We start from the raw sequence: 18,807 nt of genomic DNA, 5'->3' as shown, positions 1-18,807 counted from the left end.
ATATCCATATGCCTTTTTACTACTAAGTTAACTTTGATAACTTGGTTAGGTGATCACTGTAAAGTTAACTGATTTTTCTCCTTGTAATTAGTTAAGTACTGTATTTTGCTGAGTGATGCTTTGAGACTTTGCAAATACCCGGTTTCTCATCATCCTTTTGTCCATTAATTTCAGCATCCATGGATGATTCTTGCCTGTAACTATTACTACTCTGGTGCTTGTCTAAGCGTGCTTTTTCTCTTTTTCTCATTCCTCCCCATTTATTAATTTGAATGCTACTGTAAAGAAACACTCTTCCTTCTCCTTCAGTTATTTATTTATTCAGTTATTTACTTATGCCAGTATGAATTTTTAGGTATTTATTTTCCTCTGTAGGTTATAAATTAAATATTATTATCATTTATTTTGTTGGTCAGTTGCTCCAGCTTTTTGTCATTGGGAGTGCTATCAAGTGGCTTTTGGGTCCTTTTGACATATCCCCATCATTTTTGAGTCCTTTCTTACTAGAAATGTTGCCTTTTTTTTTTATAGATGGAGGAAATTTCACTGGACTCTGGGATTCGTGGGAACCATAGGTATTGGGCACTAGGGCAAGTTTGCAGGGGCCATGCTCAAGGTATCTTCTTGGATATGGCATCCACAAATGAAGCTGTTGATATGGACAAAGATGCAGCCAGGAATCTCACTGACCTGGTACAGGGCCTCCTGAAGAAGCCGCTATGGCTTGAGCAGGGGCAGCTAGCTTTAGAATGAGTGGGGCTCCTCAGGCACACACTGTACTACTATTGTCTAGTCTGGTCAGTATAGATAACAAAGATGATGGCTGGGGTAGGGGCAGCCTAGATTCCAGGTGGTAGAGTTGTTCCTTTCAAGGGCATCCACCTTTTGCCATTTCCCATCTCTCTCCACTTAGGTGCACCTGGAATCACTGGGCCAGGGCCCCAGGCCCCAGTCTGGCAGCCAGATGTACCAATAGAAGCCTAGTCTCTGCAGAAACTCTTCTCTAAGAGTTAGATCCATCACACACTTGAACCCTACCTTGGTTGGGCTGGTTCCAGGTGGGATTAAGTTGAGCCAGCATTCAGGCTAGTGGCTAGGGTATGTCAAAGTTTCCCCTTCTTCCACTGGTAGGTCTCATTATCTATTGTGTCCACCTCTTCCATGAAGTTCTTGTACATCTTGTCATAGAGGATGCACACCATATTTTCCTCTTCACTAGGCTCCAGCAACTGGGCCAGCAGCTTGTGCCCAGCTGGCTCTGGAGCAGCTTGTGCCCAACTGGGTCCACATTGCTCAGCTGGGTCCGCCATTGCTTCCCAGGTGACAGGGAGCTCATGGTCTCTGTGAAAGATCTCTGGTGATGGTCATATCAGTGTCTCTGTGGGTAGTACTTTTCACACATGTCCACCATGATGTCACATGAAGCTGATTTTTCAAGGTCCTCGGTCTGCACCCTCTCTGCATCCCGTAGTCTGGCAGGAGGCAAAGCAATGTGCATGTCAGTGTCTTGTCACAGTGAATGGTGCCCTTGTGTGTCTCCATTCATGATGGTGCCATGAGGTTGCTGTGGGATCATTTGGGTAACAGGATGGACTCTGAGACAAGCATGCAGTGCTGGGTTTGGAGGGGTGTTAGCAGTGGTGGCAGCAGCAGTAAAAGCAGAAATGTTGTATTCTTGATTCTCTTTCTGCTTTCTCCTTGTTAGACTGTTTTGCCCTTTGCCATCTACACACCTTGCCGTTGTTTGACCAAGCTAAACACTTGGGTATAAGAATACTGAGTTAACGTTCTTTAGTGGTAAGATAAAAAACTAAGACACTTCTTTGGAATAGTAGGATGCTTTTGAAAACATCTGATATTATCTTCAATTTCATTAATCAAATACTTATGGAGCATTTACTATTTACTAGCCATTTTGCTAGTGTTAGGTTAGCTGCTTTTTTGTTGAGGCAAGAGGATTTGGTAGAAAGAACTCTGGTGGAGTTGATAAGAAGACAGTTTTAACTTTTTTTTTTTTCTTGTAAAAGTTAGCTATACACATTAGGGGATTTATAAATTAACTCTCATCCTTAGATAAGCCAGGGATTGGAAAGTGACTTTTTAGGGGTTTTTTTTGTTGATTTTTACTGGTTTAGAATTTTTGCCATTTAGTCAAGCAGCAGGCCTGGTGCTCAGACAGACTTCCCCAGCTTATAAATGGTGGTAGGAAGTGGGGATTCTGAAATAGAGACTGTATATAGGATTCATTCAGTCTGAATTTCCACATTATTATAGACAATCTAGATAAAGATTGGAGCCTCCTAAATTACAAAATGCTTTCTTTAGATGGACTCCATCTGTAATTGAAGTCATCAAGATCAGATCTCAAGAGGGTATTTTCCAGTTTCCCTCACTGTAATTTTTGGCCTGCAGAAAGTAGAGTGATGTACTTCCTTTACTGTGCTCATTTCTTCTCAGTTCGTGGTTTTGACTTTGATTTCCTCTTTCTGGGATCTTTAAATCAGTATATTTTTCTTCTGGGTCTGAGAATAAAAAGATTTTCAAATGGATCACTGGATATTTCAGAGTAACTCTTCAGGTTTTCCCACACTTTCATGTTTCTTTCCTTCTTTGATTAAAAATAACATCTTTATGTCTGCATTGTGCTCATCTCTTTTTTTCTGTGTTTTTGAAAATTTAAAACTGTTGGTCTTTTCATAAGTTCCTTTGGTTCAGCAAGATTGTGCCTAATCCTATTTTCTTTTCCTTTCCACCTCAGGTCTTCTGGACCTAGCCTATCTTGCATTTTACTGCTAGGAACAAACACATTAAGGATTTTCTTCTTTTATTGGAATGGGGTGAGCTTGGAGAAAAGAAGGCATTTCAGATGTCCATTGATAGTCTTAAGTCTGTGTAGCCAGAGGCAGTTCCCATTTTCTCACTGGATCTCAATTTTTTATCCATAAAATGAACAATCAGATTAGATGACTGAGGTTTTTGCAGGTCAAAAGTCCTGCAAAAACAACTCAAATGTCCATCAGGTGATGAATGGATAAACAAATTTGGCATATCAAAAATAGAATATTATTTAACCATAAAAAGTAGTGAAGTACTGATTCATAGTACAACATGATGAACCTTGAAAACATTGTGCTAAGTGAGAGAAGCTCATTACAAAAGGTCACATAGTATGTGATTCCGTTTATGTGACATGTCTAGAATAGGCTAATCCATAGAGACAGAAAGTAAATTAGTGGGTGCCAGAGGCTGGGGGAATCAGAAGTGACTGCTTGAGTGAGGGATTTCTTTTTGGAGTAACAAAAATGTTGTAAAATTAGATAGTGGTGAAGGTTGCATAGCTTTGGGAATATATGAAGAATGATCAAATTGCACACTTCACAGTGATTTTATGGTATGTAAATTACATCTCAGTAAAGCTGTCATTAAAAAAAAAAAAAACCAAACAACCTCAGCTGGGCACGGTGGTACATGCTTGTAGTCCCAGCTACTCGGGAGGCTGAGACAGGTGGATCACTTGAGCCCAGGAGTTTGAGACCAGCCTAGGCAACATAGCTAGACCCCTTCTCTAAACAAAAATAAAGAAAAAAAATAAAACCAACCCATCAACCAGGAATGTTCATTGACCTGAATATATAGGACATAGAAATAAATCTTTCTTTTTTAGCATGTCACAGACATTCTTTTCAGAGGTAATGAAGACCTGACAGGGGCCTGATGGCTAGTGGACTGGTGACTGGTATATGTAAAGTGATATCAACCTGAAATTCTTACTCTTTGTATCAGTATCCTGAGAAACCAGTTACGTTTTTCAGCATAAAGTCTTGTTGCTTCTTTTTCACAGATTCCCTTTTGGGTGTTCTCAAATTCCTGAATGTTTAGTTGAAGATTTAAGTGCAAATAGTGGGATCTGATGACAAATTTGAAATGAATCCACTAGTCCTAGTGTTTTTGTTTTTTTTTTTGTGACAGAGTTTTGCTCTTGTTGCCCAGGCTGGAGGGCAATGGCGCGATCTTGGCTCACCTCAACCTCTGCCTTCTGGGTTGAAGCGATTCTCCTGCCTCAGCCTCCTGAGTAGCTACAGCGTCCGCCACCATGCCTGGCTAATTTTTTGTATTTTTAGTAGAGATGGGGTTTCATCATCTTGGCTAGGTTGGTGTCAAACTCCTGACCTCAGGTGATCTACCCACCTTGGCCTCCCAAAGTGCTGGGATTACAGGCGTGAGCCACTGTGCCTGGCCTAGTCCTAGGTTTTTCTGGATTAACTGCCTGAAAAATATGTGACATGGCATTTAATGACATTTAATATGTATGGAATTTACTTTCGTTAGCTTCAAAAAAGAAATAAAAATACCTCTACCCACATTCATAAAATGATGTGAAAGACCTTGTTAATCTGGAACATTATCGATGCCTTTTATGTAGCACTTGTCTGAAAGATTCAGGGAAGTTCTTTAGAAGTTCATTAACAATTCCTTCTTCAATCCTTCCATCAGCCAAAGTGTGAATTTCTCGTTTCTGTAACAAAACAATGACAGAGTTAGGGAAAAGAATGGCTTCTTTTTGGTGTGTCACTTTTGGCATTCCTTTCTTTTAGATCTTCAGCAGACACAGTTATGAGTGGTAGGATCTACATGTCTAATTTCTATTAACTCGAAGAGGTATACCCTGTAGGACACAGTATAAATTAAAGTATAAAACAAGGAGACAATTTTTAAAGGTCACAAGAACCAGTCTTATTACATGTAGCCACTTGGCCTTGAAGAGATAAGGTCTAAGTATCTATATTCTAGATCTGGTTCATAGGAGAAATAGGCAAGAACCTAATCGAAGGAAGATTTCTTTCTTTTTTTTTTTAAATAGCAATTCATATATATTTCTCTTATGGTACCTAGATTTTTCTACCTTACTTAATAAGACTGTGTATGTTTCTAAACTCCATTGCTAGACCCATCAGTATCTTAAGGGCCAAGTTCTTGTTTAATTTATGTTTATACCTCCTTAAGATCTATCTTGGTACTTTTCACATGTAACGTAGTAAGTAGGATTTGAATGGATGAATGAATGAGTTAGATGTTTTCCTTGAGAAACTACTTGTTTTGGGTATCAAAGTGGTTTGTTCTTGTGGTTTGGAAGGATTTTTATTGGCCTGATAGTGTATTGCTTACTTTCTGTTATGCATAATTCTTTTTAATGACATTCCCTGAAATGAGTTGACATTTTTGAAATTATAGTAGGCCGGGCGCGGTGGCTCACGCCTGTAATCCCAGCACTTTGGGAGGCCGAGGCGGGCATATCACAAGGTCAGGAGATCGAGGTCATCCTGGCTAACACGGTGAAACCCCGTCTCTACTAAAAATACAAAAAATTAGCCGGGCATGGTAGCGGGTGCCTATAGTCCCAGCTACTCGGGAGGCTGAGGCAGGAGAATGGCGTGAACCCGGGAGGTGGAGCTTGCAGTGAGCCGAGATTGCACCACTGCACTCCAGCCTGGGCGACAGAGTGAGACTCTGTCTCAAAAAAAAAAAAAAAAAAAAGGAAATTATAGTAAAGTGTATTATCTAATACTGGATTTACTCTTGCAGGTAAAATACAGACTGAGATCTGAAGGGACCAAATTATTAATTTTAGAGAATTATTCCATGAGCTTACTGTTTATTAGTTCTTTGCTCTGTGTTAATTTGATCACAAGCATGTGCTATTTGTAAGATGCCATATTTTGTCATTTTTAGTGATTTTTCTAATCTTGAAAATGTCTAAGTGTCTGTTCAGCATGCTGGAATGATGCCTGGCAAATACAACAGTGAGGAAAGCAGAGAGGGCTCACTGCAACCTGTGGCAGCTGAGCCTCAGTATCTTTTTTCAGCATATTGCAGTGACTCAACCTTACTGGCACATGGCTGTGTTTGGGGCATCTGCTGTGACATCTCATCCGCCCACAACTACCTATTGCATTTTTTTGTCCATGTTCTGAATTTCATTACTTAGTTAAAAATAGATACTCAGTGTAAGTACTTGATTACTAAATAGACAGAACACTTTTAAAGGATGAGTGCTGTAAGCTTTGAAGACTGATCTCAGTTTGGCTGCATGAGTCTCTCTAACTGGCAATCTGAATCTTCATTAGCCTTGTGTCTGGAAGGAAGCTGCTGCCCTGGGAGGCAATAGTTTAATTTTTGTCTATGGCCATACCACCTTGATTGCGCCCAATCTCGTCTGAAGATGGGCAGTTTTTAATAATTTAGATTTAGTTGTTCACTTAACTTTTCTGTACTTTTCCCTGATCTCATTCCCCTTTTTCCCCACGCCTGTCTTCATACTTTATGTATTCATTATACATAAATATATTCCTCAACAGTATTATTTTGCATGTTTAAAAAGTTTGAACAAATGATATACTATATATATTCATCCATATCTTGCCCATTTTACTTAGTATAAAGTTAATGAGATTTATCTGTGTTGATATTTACAGCTTTGGTTCTTTCCTTTGTGCTGATATTTTGTATTCCATTGTGTGAATATGCCCTTAATTTTAAATTCATTCTTCTGCTGATTGACTGTTACACTGTTTAAATTATTTTTTTGACAAAGAGTGCCACAGTGAACATTCTCTCACATGTGCACAAGAAAATATGTATGAGAATATTTTCTGGGACAGTTTTTTGAACTGAGTGTATTTACCCATTAGTGGTTGTAAAATCAATTGAGTGAGTCACCCAACATTAAAAAATGAATGAGAACAAAATGGAAACTCTCAAAATGTGTCACAGTAAGAATAAGCACTGTTTTGTGAATTTTCATTTCGGTTAAATAAGTATGTGTATACTGGGTCATAATGAAAATATGTGTGATGATCAAAACTTTGAAAGCTACCCATCAAAGGTATATTCCTAGAAATAGAATTACTAGCTCTTAAGATGTATACATCTTCTATTTTATTAGATATTGCCAGATTGAATCATTTTCCTTCCATCAGAAATGAGTTTCTACTATTCTGTAGCCTCACCAGTACTTGATATTGTCAAACTTATATTTTTGCCAAGCTGGTGAGATGCGACCTGGTATCTCATTATGGTTTTAATTTGCACTTCTGTGATTGCTATTGTGGTGAAAAGTCTTTTAATATGCTTATTGGCAATTCAGATTTCTTCCTTTGGGATATCCTTTGTTCGTCTTTTAAGTGGATTGTTTGTATATTTCTATAGATTTTAAAGCATTCTTTGTGTATTTTGGATACTGATCTTTTGGTAATTACATGTATTACAAATATCTGCACAAAGTCTGTGGCATATATTCTTATTTTAGTGCTCCTGACATCCAAGAGTTTTGATTTTGATGAAGTTATATTCTACAGTATTTTCTTTTTTAGATTTGAATATATGTGCCTGTGTGCACGTGTGTGTGTGTGTTTGTGTGTGTGTGTGTGTGAGAGAGAGAGAGAAAGAGAGTTTTAAGAAATCTGGGCCTATCCAAAAGTCACACATCTTTCTTTAAGAATTTTAAAGTTTTCCTGTTTCCTTTTTTGGTCTTTAAATGGGAATTTATTTTTCCTGTAATATGGAGTGAGATAGAGATATTGTCTCCCCCACCCCCCCACCGTATAGATAATTGGTTGACCTAGCCTCATTTATTGAGAAGGCCATCCTTGCCCATGGATGTCAAGTTTATATCACACATGGGCCTGTTGCCAGGCTTTCTGTTTTGGTCAGTCAGCCTCACTGTCCTTGTGCCAGTTCCATACTTTCTTAACTATTACAGTCTTGTGAAATGTCATGATAGCCAGTAGGACAAATTCCCCCCTTCCATCTTGTTCTAATTCTTAAAAATTGTCTTGCTTAACCCTGTGTTCTACATATGTTTTTGTAACCTCATTTAAATAGTTGTATACTGTTTCATTAGGAAACATACCATAATTTAGTTAACAAAAAAACTTCTTTTTAATTAATTGAGAAAGAGAAATGAAGAGAGATTACCCTGATGAGAGGCAAATTGAGAATTGAAGGTTAGAGAAGCTCTCTCTGAGGAACTGAGATTTAAGTTGAATCATGAAATAGATGAATATAGTAGTCCCCCCTTCTCATTAGGGGATATGTTCCAAGACCTCCCCTAGTAGATGCCTGAAACCTCTGATGGAACTCTGTTGCCGTCAGTCAGAACACGTTTATGTTGGTGTCTTCCACCCACAAATTTAATGCTTTTTCTGTTTCAACTGAGCACGTAGCACACACTGTAGCTGTTATTTTTGCAATTTGAGGTGCAAAGCAAAACTAGCACAAATTTCTTTTTCCTTCTTCACAATTTCATGGATAGAAGATTTGTTCTTATGTTAGGTCTTAGCAACATCAGCATATTTTTTTTTAATTCCTTATTAAGTCAAGAACATTTACCTTTTTCCTTAAAGGAAGCACTTTATGGCTTGTCGTTAGTGTATCTGAATTGCCAGCATCACTACTCTTGTGCTTTCCCGAAGCACTTTATTCAGTAAAATAAGGATTACTTGAAGTCAAGCACTGCTGTACCAAGGCAGTTGATCTGATCACCAAGACAGTGACTAAGTGACTAACGGGTGGGTAGTGTAGACAGTTATGCTGGACAGAGGGATGAGTCATGTCCTAGGCGGGACAGAGCTGGAAGGTGTGAGAACAATCTCAGAACAGCATGCAATTTAAAACTTATGAATTGTTTCTGGAATTTTCCATTTAATATTTTCAGACCAAACATTGCGTTTTCTTGACCAAGGGTCAGGGTTGGCCAAGGGTAACTGAAATCACAGAAAGCAAAACCATAGATAAGGGGGGACTACTATACATCAAAAGTCTTAAATTTGCATACTTCTTGGCCCAGTAATTAAAATTTTGCTGATACATAGGAATATATGCATCCATATGGGCACATTTTATTTTATGGTCCCAGAGAAAGACCTCCAGATAATCAATCTGGCAGTCCTCCAATAAAAAGGCCAGAATGCTGCCTGATAACACTACAGTGAAGCTCAGTCATTGACAACACCCATGTATAAAGGGCTTCAAATTTTCATGTTAGAGATGCATTCTTTAACAGAAATGCACAGCCAGGAATCATCAGTCTGAGGAAAGCCATCAACATGAAAGACAGAGAGCAAAACAGAGACAATGCAAGGTACAGAAGAAGTTTTTTAAAGCTATAATTAATATCCTTATAAAAATAAGAGAAAATACTGCATTCATGAAACTATGACAATATGTCTGTTGGGCCAACTTCTGTACCTGCCCAAATTATCAATCAAATTTAAAACTAGACATTTTCAGACTTTCAAGAACTCAAAAAATTTATATCCTTTTCTCCCTTTCTTAGGATGCTAGTGGAATATATGCTCCAACAAAGCAAGAAGGTAAAACAAGAAAATAAGTGATTCAATACAGGAAGGGAAGACCTAAAATAATAGCTATATGGCAGATCTAGAAAGCAGTCAATACAATTAAAGCAGTTCTTCCATACTGCGTGCTTACTGTTAACTTTATTACTAGATGTTTTATCATTTAGCTGCTATTGTGTAGGAATTCAGTTGTTTATTGGCATATATGAAAGCAAACACAGAAGTTAGATTGAGGTAGAATCAGAAGATACATGGGAAAATTTACTCAATAGTTCAACAATCTTTTATCAGAACACTTAAGATGACTTTGGAGAAAAGAAAAATAGCCAGGACCAGAAGAAATAAAGCAAGATTTGGCTGGGGAGGGTCAGGTGTGGGCAGAAGCTGGAAGTCAGATTGGACAGGGGTTGGAACACAGGAAGCCATCTTTAGAGGGGTTGTGTGGCACGATAATGTGATGGTAAGCATGTGGGTTTTTCAGTCAGTGAGGTCTGAGTTTGTATCCTAATTCTGCTTACAGCTTAATGACCTTTGATAGGTCTCATAACCTTTCGGTGCTTCAGTTTTCTCTTAAATGGGGATGGCATTAATGACCTTATTAAATAGTTATGGGGGTGAAATGAGATAATTCATATAAAGCACTTACAGTAGTGCTTGGTCATAATGTTCACGTTATGGTGGGTGATATTATTGTATGTTGTTATATATAATAAATAATATGTGGTATGATATATTATTATTTCACTGTGTTATTGTTGTCACATTGTTATTTTAGAATCAGGGAGTCTATAAAGAGTGTCCACGCAAGCAGTATAACAGGAACTATTGAATAAGACCCAGGCAAGCAGAGCAAAACAGGAGCTCACTCTCATCTAACAAAACTCAGAGAAATCATGTAGCAGAAATGGATGGGAGATCCAGAGATTTTTGATTCTGAGACGGCCTTCTTTCCTTGTTCATTGCTTTTTGCAAATCTACGGAGGTAGGAGAAAAATCACCATGGCTTCCTCTGACCCTGCAGGTGGATGAAACTTAGAATATTTGATTAGGTTGAAAAATGAATGGGCATGAAGATGCCAGCTGTTTTAGCAGACAGAACTTAAGAGTTTTTAACAGTCATTAGAGATTGAACACTGATTGTCTTGAGCAGATACATGCAACAGTTGTTAACAGAGGGGTGAAGAAGCCTCTTAAGATAGATAATGCAGGGAGTTCTGTCTGAGGATGAAGGGCATAAGCGGTGGGCTGTTGAACTCTGCTAGTGTGGGCAGTGTGTGGGGTCATAGATGTGCAAGAAGTTTGGCTGGAACTTAGGGTGTTTATCTAGGTACCAGAACATCTGGAAACTCAGTGAACAGTGCATGGTGTTGATATTTTAAGTGTTTTACTGAGGGCAGGATGTCCATCAGGAAGTATTCCTTGGGATTGCTAACCAGAAGGAAACACAGGTTCCTCTTACTCCTCATATCCCAGCCCATATTCTTTTCTACCCTGGGTAGTTAGCTGCCTGTCTAGACTTCTTGTGATCATAATAGTATAATACAGTAATATAAGTAATTTTAATTAAACAGTTTATGAGCCTTTTAACATTACAAAGTGCTCTTGCATATGGTGTTTTATGGCCTTTTGTATTTTGTGCTTAAGATTGTAAGTGGTGGTGTTGGCCTTAACCCAATGAAGTCTGAAATCACTTTGGGAACTTTGGCTAGGCTTCCAGAGTCTGGGGTAGTAAGTGCCAGGATAAATTGGGGTCTGAGATTTTAGGTGGTTCTGATCTTGGGCTTTTCATGCCCTCCAATGACTTCATTTTAGGGTGACTTCATTTGGTATGGAGGTTGATGTAGGGGAAGAAGTGAAGGGAGGTAGCCAGTCTAATGTGTAAAGAAAAGTGGGTAGAAAATTCATCTAGTCTATTCCTGGCTCCACTTTACATTGTTCAAAGGAAAAAAAAATCACTTCCACTGTTGTCTTTTGTCCCCTCTATTGTGTACAATTTTTAGATCGTATTTTTGGATTAGTTTTTGTTTTATTAGAATGACAAATTTACAAAATGCTTTGAGTTTGGAAGACAGGTGAGGGTTTTTTTTAGTACAGGTTAATGTGCATATACATTTGTTTTAGGGCTCCAAATTAATTATTCTTATACCATCACTCATATGTTAAAAGTCTCCTTATGCTTACATAGAAATGTAGAACAGCCTCTTTTCAGCTGCCATGTTACTTGAATAGTTTTATTTTTTGGTGCCGTGTTGCTTGAGAATTAATTTTGTAATCTTCCATCTCAGGGCCACATTTCCTCAGTAATTTGGTTATCTTTCTAATGGCATGTTATGAAAGTTAAGTTTATCCCACTGACCTTGCTTCTCTTGACTTTTTGAAAAATGCATCTTTTTTTTTTTGTTTTCCGAGAAGATTTTTTATCTCAACCTTTGCTCTTGCCAATTTATTGATAACAAACCTTGAATCAAGTGGAAGTTTTGGAGAGCATTTTGATGTTCCACTTTTAAGTAGGTGTAATGCCCTCAGAATGATTTTTTTTCATCTGTGGACTCCTGAATTTTTCATTTAAAAAACATTATTTTAAAATTTTTGTGATTCAGTAATTAACATGTTGGGTCAATTTTGGGCTTGGCACATTATGTTTTATAATGTGGTAAAATATACATAACATAAATTTACAATTTTCATTATTTTTAAGTGTAAACATCTTTGGCATTAAGTACATCACAAATGTGGCATTTGGAGACGTATATCTCCAAAACTTTTTTCATCTTGCAAGCTGAAACTCTCTACCATTAAACAACAACTTCCATTTCTCTTTTCCCCCAGCTACTGGCAGCCACCATTCTGGTATCTGTCTCTGAATGTGACTACTTTAGGTACCTCACTTGATGTAAGTGAGTCATGCAGTATTTACCCTTTTGTGACTGGCTTTCTTCACTTAGCATAATATCTTCAAGGTTCATCCGTGTTGTAGTGTCAGAATTTACTTTTAAAGGCTAGATAGTATTTCAATGTATGTATATATCACACTTTGTTTATCCATTCGTCTATTGATAGACACTTGGGTTGCTTCTATCTTTGGCTACTGTGAATAATGCTATTAATATGGGTGTACAAATACCTGTTTAAAGTCCCTGTTTTCAGTTTTTTGCATATATACCCAGAAGTAGAATTGCTAGATCATATGATAATTCTGTTTAATTTTTTGAGGAACCGCTATACTGTTTTCTTTCTGTTTTTAAAAATAATTTCAACTTTTATTTTAGATTCAGTGGATACATATGCAAGTTTGTTACAAGGGCATATTGTGTGATGCTGAGGTTTGGGGTAGAATTGAACCTGTCACATGGGTAGTGAGTATAGTACTCAATAGGTAGGTTCTCTTTTTTTAAAAACAATTTTTTTTTTGAGCTATGGTCTCACGGGTCTCACTCTGTCATCCAGTTTGGAGTGCAGTGATATGACCACAGCTCACTGCAGCCTCAACCTCCTGGGCTCAAGCAATCCTCTCACATCAAGTCTCCTGAGTAGCTGGGACTAAAGCACATACTACCACACCTGGCTAATTTTTTGTATTTTTTTTCGAAATGGGGTTGCGCCATGTTGCCCAGGCTGGTCTCGAACTCTTGGACTCAAGCCATCCACCCACCTTGGCCTCTCAAAGTGCTGGATTACAGGCGTGAGCCTCTGTGCTCGGCCCCAGTAGGTAGTTTTTCAACCCTTGGCTCCCTCCTTTCCTCCCCTCTCTTGGAGTCCCTAGTGTCTATTGTTCCCATGTTTAGGTCCATGTCTACCCAGTGTTTAGCTTCCACTTATAAGTGAGAACATGCAGTATTTGATTTTTTGTTTCTGTGTTAATTCACTTAGGATAATGGCCTGCAGCTGCATCTATGTTGCTGCAAAGGATGTGATTTCCTTCTTTTTTTATGGCTGTGTGCTATACTGTTTTCCACAGAGGCTGCACTGTTTTACATTCCCACCAGCAAGACACAAGGGTTTTAATTTCTCCACATCCTTCTCAACACCAACACTTATTACTTTCTGTTTTTCTTTGTTTTTGTTTTTGTTTTCATAGTAGTAATCCTAATGGGTGTGTAGTGGTATCTCACAGTGGTTTTGGTTTGTATTTCCCTAATGTTTACTGATGTTCAGCATCTTTTCTTTATTATTATTGTTATTATTTTTTTTGAGACAGAGTCTCACTCTGTCACCCAGGCTGGAGTGCAGTGGTGCGATCACAGCTCACTGTGCAGCCTCCACCTCCTGGGCTCAAGCAATCCTCCCACCTCAGCCTCTTGAGTAGCTGGGACCACAGGCATGTGCCACCATACCTGGGTAATTTGTTTATTTTTTGTAGAGATAGGGTCTTGCTATGTCACCCAGATTGATCTCGAACTCCTGGGCTCAAGCAGTCCTCCCACTTTGGCCTCTTAAAGTGCTGGGATTACAGGCTTGAGCATCTTTTCATGTACTTCTTGGCCATTTATATATCTTCTTTGGAGAAATGTCTATTCAAGTCTTTTGCCCATTAAAAAAGTTTTTTTTTGGTATTCATTGTATGATTTCTTTTTGGATTCTGAATATCAGTTCCTTCTCAGATAGACGTATGATTTGCAAGTATCCCATCCCATTCCATAGGTTGCCTTTTTACTCTGTTGATAATGTCTTTTAATGCACAAAAGTTTCACTTTGACAAAATTTGAGGTACTTCTTGTATGTTCTCCAGTTGGTTAAATTTCTCTAGCCTGCCCCTCTGTTAGCATCATCTTTCTGTGCTTTCTTCCCTAGAAAGGTCAGAAAAGGCCCTGGTGAAATTGAGCCAGACCTTTGTATCACTAGTATCTCCTTCTGTGGCAAAGGACACCCATTTACTAATGCACCTGCTTCTCCCATAGTAGAAGCCTTTTGACTGAGAATTAGAGACTTATAAAATATCACTCATTGTTATGATTATGGTAGTAGTGTATAGAACATGCTATGACATTGGTTAACATAAGCAGCTCTATATTGGCAGGAAGGACAGTAATATAACAATAGCTGTTATCATTAATAATTTTTCGTTGTAATGTAAGTGCTTTGAAACGTTTTGTTGCATATAATCCTTCTAATAATCCCTTAAGGCAGATGAGGTAACTGAAACTCAAATAAGTTGCATGACTTGTTCAGGGTTGCATAGCTAAGACATTCCATCTATAACAGTTCTCCCTTGTTATTTTCTGTATCAGAATCTGTCCTATTGCCAATTTCAAGCTTTTATTTATTGTTTGTTTGTTAGGCCTGTCTCCCTTAGTAGAGGAGACAAGGCCATTATCTGGCATAACAGCTGTGTCTCCACCACCTAGCAGAGGACCTGGCACAATAAGTATAAAACTGTGGATCTGACAGTAATGTCATGGTTCCAGGTTCAGGGGTGTATCACAGTTGTCTCCTAGGTTGAAAAAAGTCATTAGAAAGCATCAGAGAAACAAAAAAGGTTAGTTGTTGCTACTTCCCTCCCCTAAACATTAAAGGTTTAAACTAATTGATTTTTAAATTTAAAAACTTTTTATTGAGGTATAGTATACATTCAGAAAAGTACACTGAATCATAAGTAAGTATATAATGCATTGAATTTTCACAAGCTGAACAGACTTGTGTAACTAGCACCCAAAACCCAGAACATTATCAGCACCTTGTATGTCCTCTTTGTGCTCCCATCTAGTCACTGACCCCTCTTCCCATGAAAGGATAACTGCTATCCTGACTTCTAACAAAATAGGTTAATATACTTTAAAATATATATATATAAATGGAATTTATACTGCACAAAATGGCATTTTGTGTGAGGCTTCGTTTGTTCAGCGTTATGTTTGTGATATTCTATATTGTTGCAGATAGTTGTAGATCACCCATTTTTCTGGCTGAGCAATGAGAGTTCCATTGTGTAACATGCCGCGGTTTATCTACTGTACTTTTGAAGGGCATTTGGGTAGTTCCTAATTGATATGGTTTGGGTGTGTTTCCACCCAAATCTCTTCTTGAATTGTAGTTTCCATAATCCCCACCTGTCATGGGAGGGACCCGGTGGAAGGTAATTGAATCCTGGGGGTGGTTACCCCCGTGCTGCTGTTCTTGTGATAGTGAGTTCTCACACAATCTGATGATTTTATAAGGGGCTTTTCCCCCTTTTGCTCGGTACTTCTCCTTGCTGCCACCACGTGAAGAAGGATGTGTTTGTTTCCCTTTCTGCTGTGATTGTAAGTTCCTTGAGGCCTCCCTAGCCATGCTGAACTGTGAGTCAATTAAACCTCTTTCTTTTATAAACTACCCAGTCTTGGACATGTCTTTATTAGTAGTGTGGGAACAGACTAATACACTAGTATTATGAATAGTGCCATTTTGAATAGTGCCATTGTGAACATTCTATTACATGTCTTTTTGCAAATGTATAATATGTATACATGTTTGAACCCTCTGGATTTTAAGTTAAGAACTATTCATAAATAGAATAAATATTTTAAAATTCTTTCAGTTCCATATTGTATGTAAGCAAAGGAGAAGGTTAGGGAGGGAAGAAAGAAAGGGGTGGATTTGAAGGGAAAGAAGGAAGACAGAGGAAGGACAATAAGGTAGGAAGAGGAAATCAGGGGAGAAGAAAAGATTATAGAAAAGGAAGGGTAGAGAAAAATGGAGGCAAGCGTGCAGCTGTGGGCTCCTAAATAAAATGAGATACTGAAACTAAATCCTTATCACAATCTTGAGCATGGACTTCAAGGTATCATTACTTCTTGAAATGCAAATCTCTCTTCAAGCCTCATCAGTTCCTCTCAGAAGCTGTCTGACCTGTAGTTCATCCATTTCTCTCTCTCAGTACTGTCAGCACTCCATCTCTTTTCCTAACCAGTCCTAACTAGACTCTTGATAACTGTTCTAGATCTGATCTATTTTCCACTAGCAGCCATTTATATGATTTTAAACAAATCTAATAATAAAAAATAAAAACCAGATCATGTTGAGATAGAATAGGAATAGGATGTGCCTCCTCCAAGTATTTTTCCTTTTCTTCTTCTTTTCACAAAACCTACACCACTACTTTGCCTACACTATACCCACTAACCCCCAAGCTTTTAGCCACTCAAAGAAAAGAGCCATTCTTCTGTGCTGTCACATTGTTTAACCATGCCTAATTCCAGAAACTGGCCTTAGGAGATACAAACATTGAACCAAGGTTGTGGAGTCTCAGTCTCCCACCTTGGGAAAGAATGCTGAACAATTACTAGGGTATGGAAAGGGAATACAATTTCATTGTTGGAAGTGGGGCAGAAATTAAACACATATAGTTATTTTAAGTCTGTCACTGATTTGCTTTTTGACCTACATTCGCAGACTCCTTATTCTTTTTTTTTTTCCATTATTAAAGTTATTGAGGATTTGGAAGCTTGAATGACTTTGCAAATCTTAACTAAAACTAGTGATATAATTCTTGGCATTGTGGCATAATTTCTTACAGCACAGCACAATGTATTTAATTTTTAAAGAATAGTATTTATCATGTTTTTGCATCATAAAAGTATCTTTTGGAATTGTCATTGGCAGGTTTTTATAAATATGTTTATTATATCTATCTTTGTATGTATTTACTTAAGAAATTAAAAGAGTATGTAAGTCAGAAAAGGATTCTGAGAACCAATATAGTTCAAATGGAAGATTGGAATTATAGGTAGATTGGCAGGAATTCAGGACGCGAGAGACCATTACTTTAGATGGTCTCTTTAGAAGGCCTGGGATTTAAAACTGAGCCGTACTACCTTTAGAAGTTCCAAAGGATAGACTGCCACAGATTATGCCAGCAGTCATGTTGCAAGATTGGGTGACCCCTTCAAACTGGCTTGTCAAATTTATTAATATCTTCTTGCAAGGAATGAATCCAAGAATATGTTGGAGCTACATCTGGATGGAAATGAAATAGTGTTACAGGTTCTGAGCAGTCAGACAGATAACCTGATGATAAATTTTGGGCAGTGAACTATATTGATGTTGCTGTCAACTTAGTAGAGATATCAAAAGAACACTTGGAAAGAAATAAATTAATGTTTGTTACTGTTGTGGGAAAACCAAGATGAATAGGGAGATTAGAAGACATCAAAGTAAAGCAGCTTATCTTCATATCCAAGGACCTTCAGCATCTAAAGATTCTTTAGAAAAGTGTTTTTCAAACTCTTTGATGGAAGAACAGATTAAAAAAAATCTAGCTGGTCACCAGCTGATACTTTTGTAAAATATAAAAATGAATTGCTAGAAGAGTGAAATGAAAAAGACATGAAATACAAGGCTTGACTCCTTTATTAGTAGATTCATCAGATTTATTCTTACACATTGCTGTAAAAGTTTTAAAATTCTTATCTCATTTTCTGTACTTTTCTTATTATGGATTAGTAATAATTTACAGACCAGAACTGGTCCATGGACCTGCTCTCTTTGAATAGCACGATTCTAGAAAGATTTCTGCATTCTAACAGTCCAGGAGTTGGCCTTCTTAAGAATTCTATCTCAGAGGGGCAACAGTAGTATGTTATTGATAAGTAATTCCTAACTACATGTTAGATAATTGGAGATACTGTTTTTTTAGAACAAATATGGTAGATGGTTATACAAATAAAAACTATTCTGAAGATAACTCAAATTTTCAGTTAGTTGGATCAGTAAAAAATCAGAGGACATTGTTACTTTGTCCATGCTTTACATATATATACACACACCAAAGAATGGCTTTTGGGTAAGGAGAGAATTTACACGTATATTTTATACGTATAAAATGCACATAAAATCTACACACACCAAAGAATGGCTTTTGGGCAAGGAGAGAATGTTTATAACACAATCTTCTTTTGTAAACACTCTTATTTCTGTACATTTTAAAGATCACCTTTTTTTGATGTTTGCTTCTTAAAGCTGTAATGTAGTTATATTTTCTAAGTTGAACATCTTAAACACTATGCCAGTGATTTGGGTAACATTTCAGTTTTTCTCTAGTTGTAACTGATGAAGATTTTTAATGACTATGATAGGCACATTGCCAATTTTTGTTACATTCTCTTGTTACAAGAAAATATCATTTACCATTTCAACTTTGTTTCATGTGGTTCATGGTAGAATTCATTTCTTATTAAAAACTTAATAAAGAACTAGTGTTAGCTTTAGTAGTCATATTAAAGTATAACATTGTTTTAATCTACACCAGAATTATAGAATTTCAGGAATGGAAAGCATTACACTCTAATGTTAACCATATGATCTATGAACCCCTTCTAATGCTTCTCTGCCAAGTGACCGTTCAGGCTGTCTGTAAGTATCTCTAGTCATGTGGAAGCTCCATGAGTCCCAACACAGCTCCCTGGGCAGCTAATACTGTTACATAGTGCTTTTCTACATTGACCTGAAACCCTTTGCCTTGCCACTTCTAGCTCTT

The 18,807-nt window shown here is 37.6% G+C and overlaps 1 protein-coding gene across 13 annotated transcripts in view; it reads left to right on the top strand.

Moving 5' to 3' along the window:
- The window catches only part of BABAM2 (BRISC and BRCA1 A complex member 2), a 455,408-nt gene that overhangs the window by 6,838 nt on the left and 429,763 nt on the right, over positions 1 to 18,807 (top strand). The window lies entirely within an intron of this gene.

This window comes from Pan troglodytes, chromosome 12 (assembly GCF_028858775.2).
Source record: "Pan troglodytes isolate AG18354 chromosome 12, NHGRI_mPanTro3-v2.0_pri, whole genome shotgun sequence".
Taxonomy (NCBI): Eukaryota; Metazoa; Chordata; class Mammalia; order Primates; family Hominidae; genus Pan; species Pan troglodytes.
Note: the sequence above shows the minus strand (reverse complement) of the source record. Positions and strands in the feature narration are given on the sequence as shown.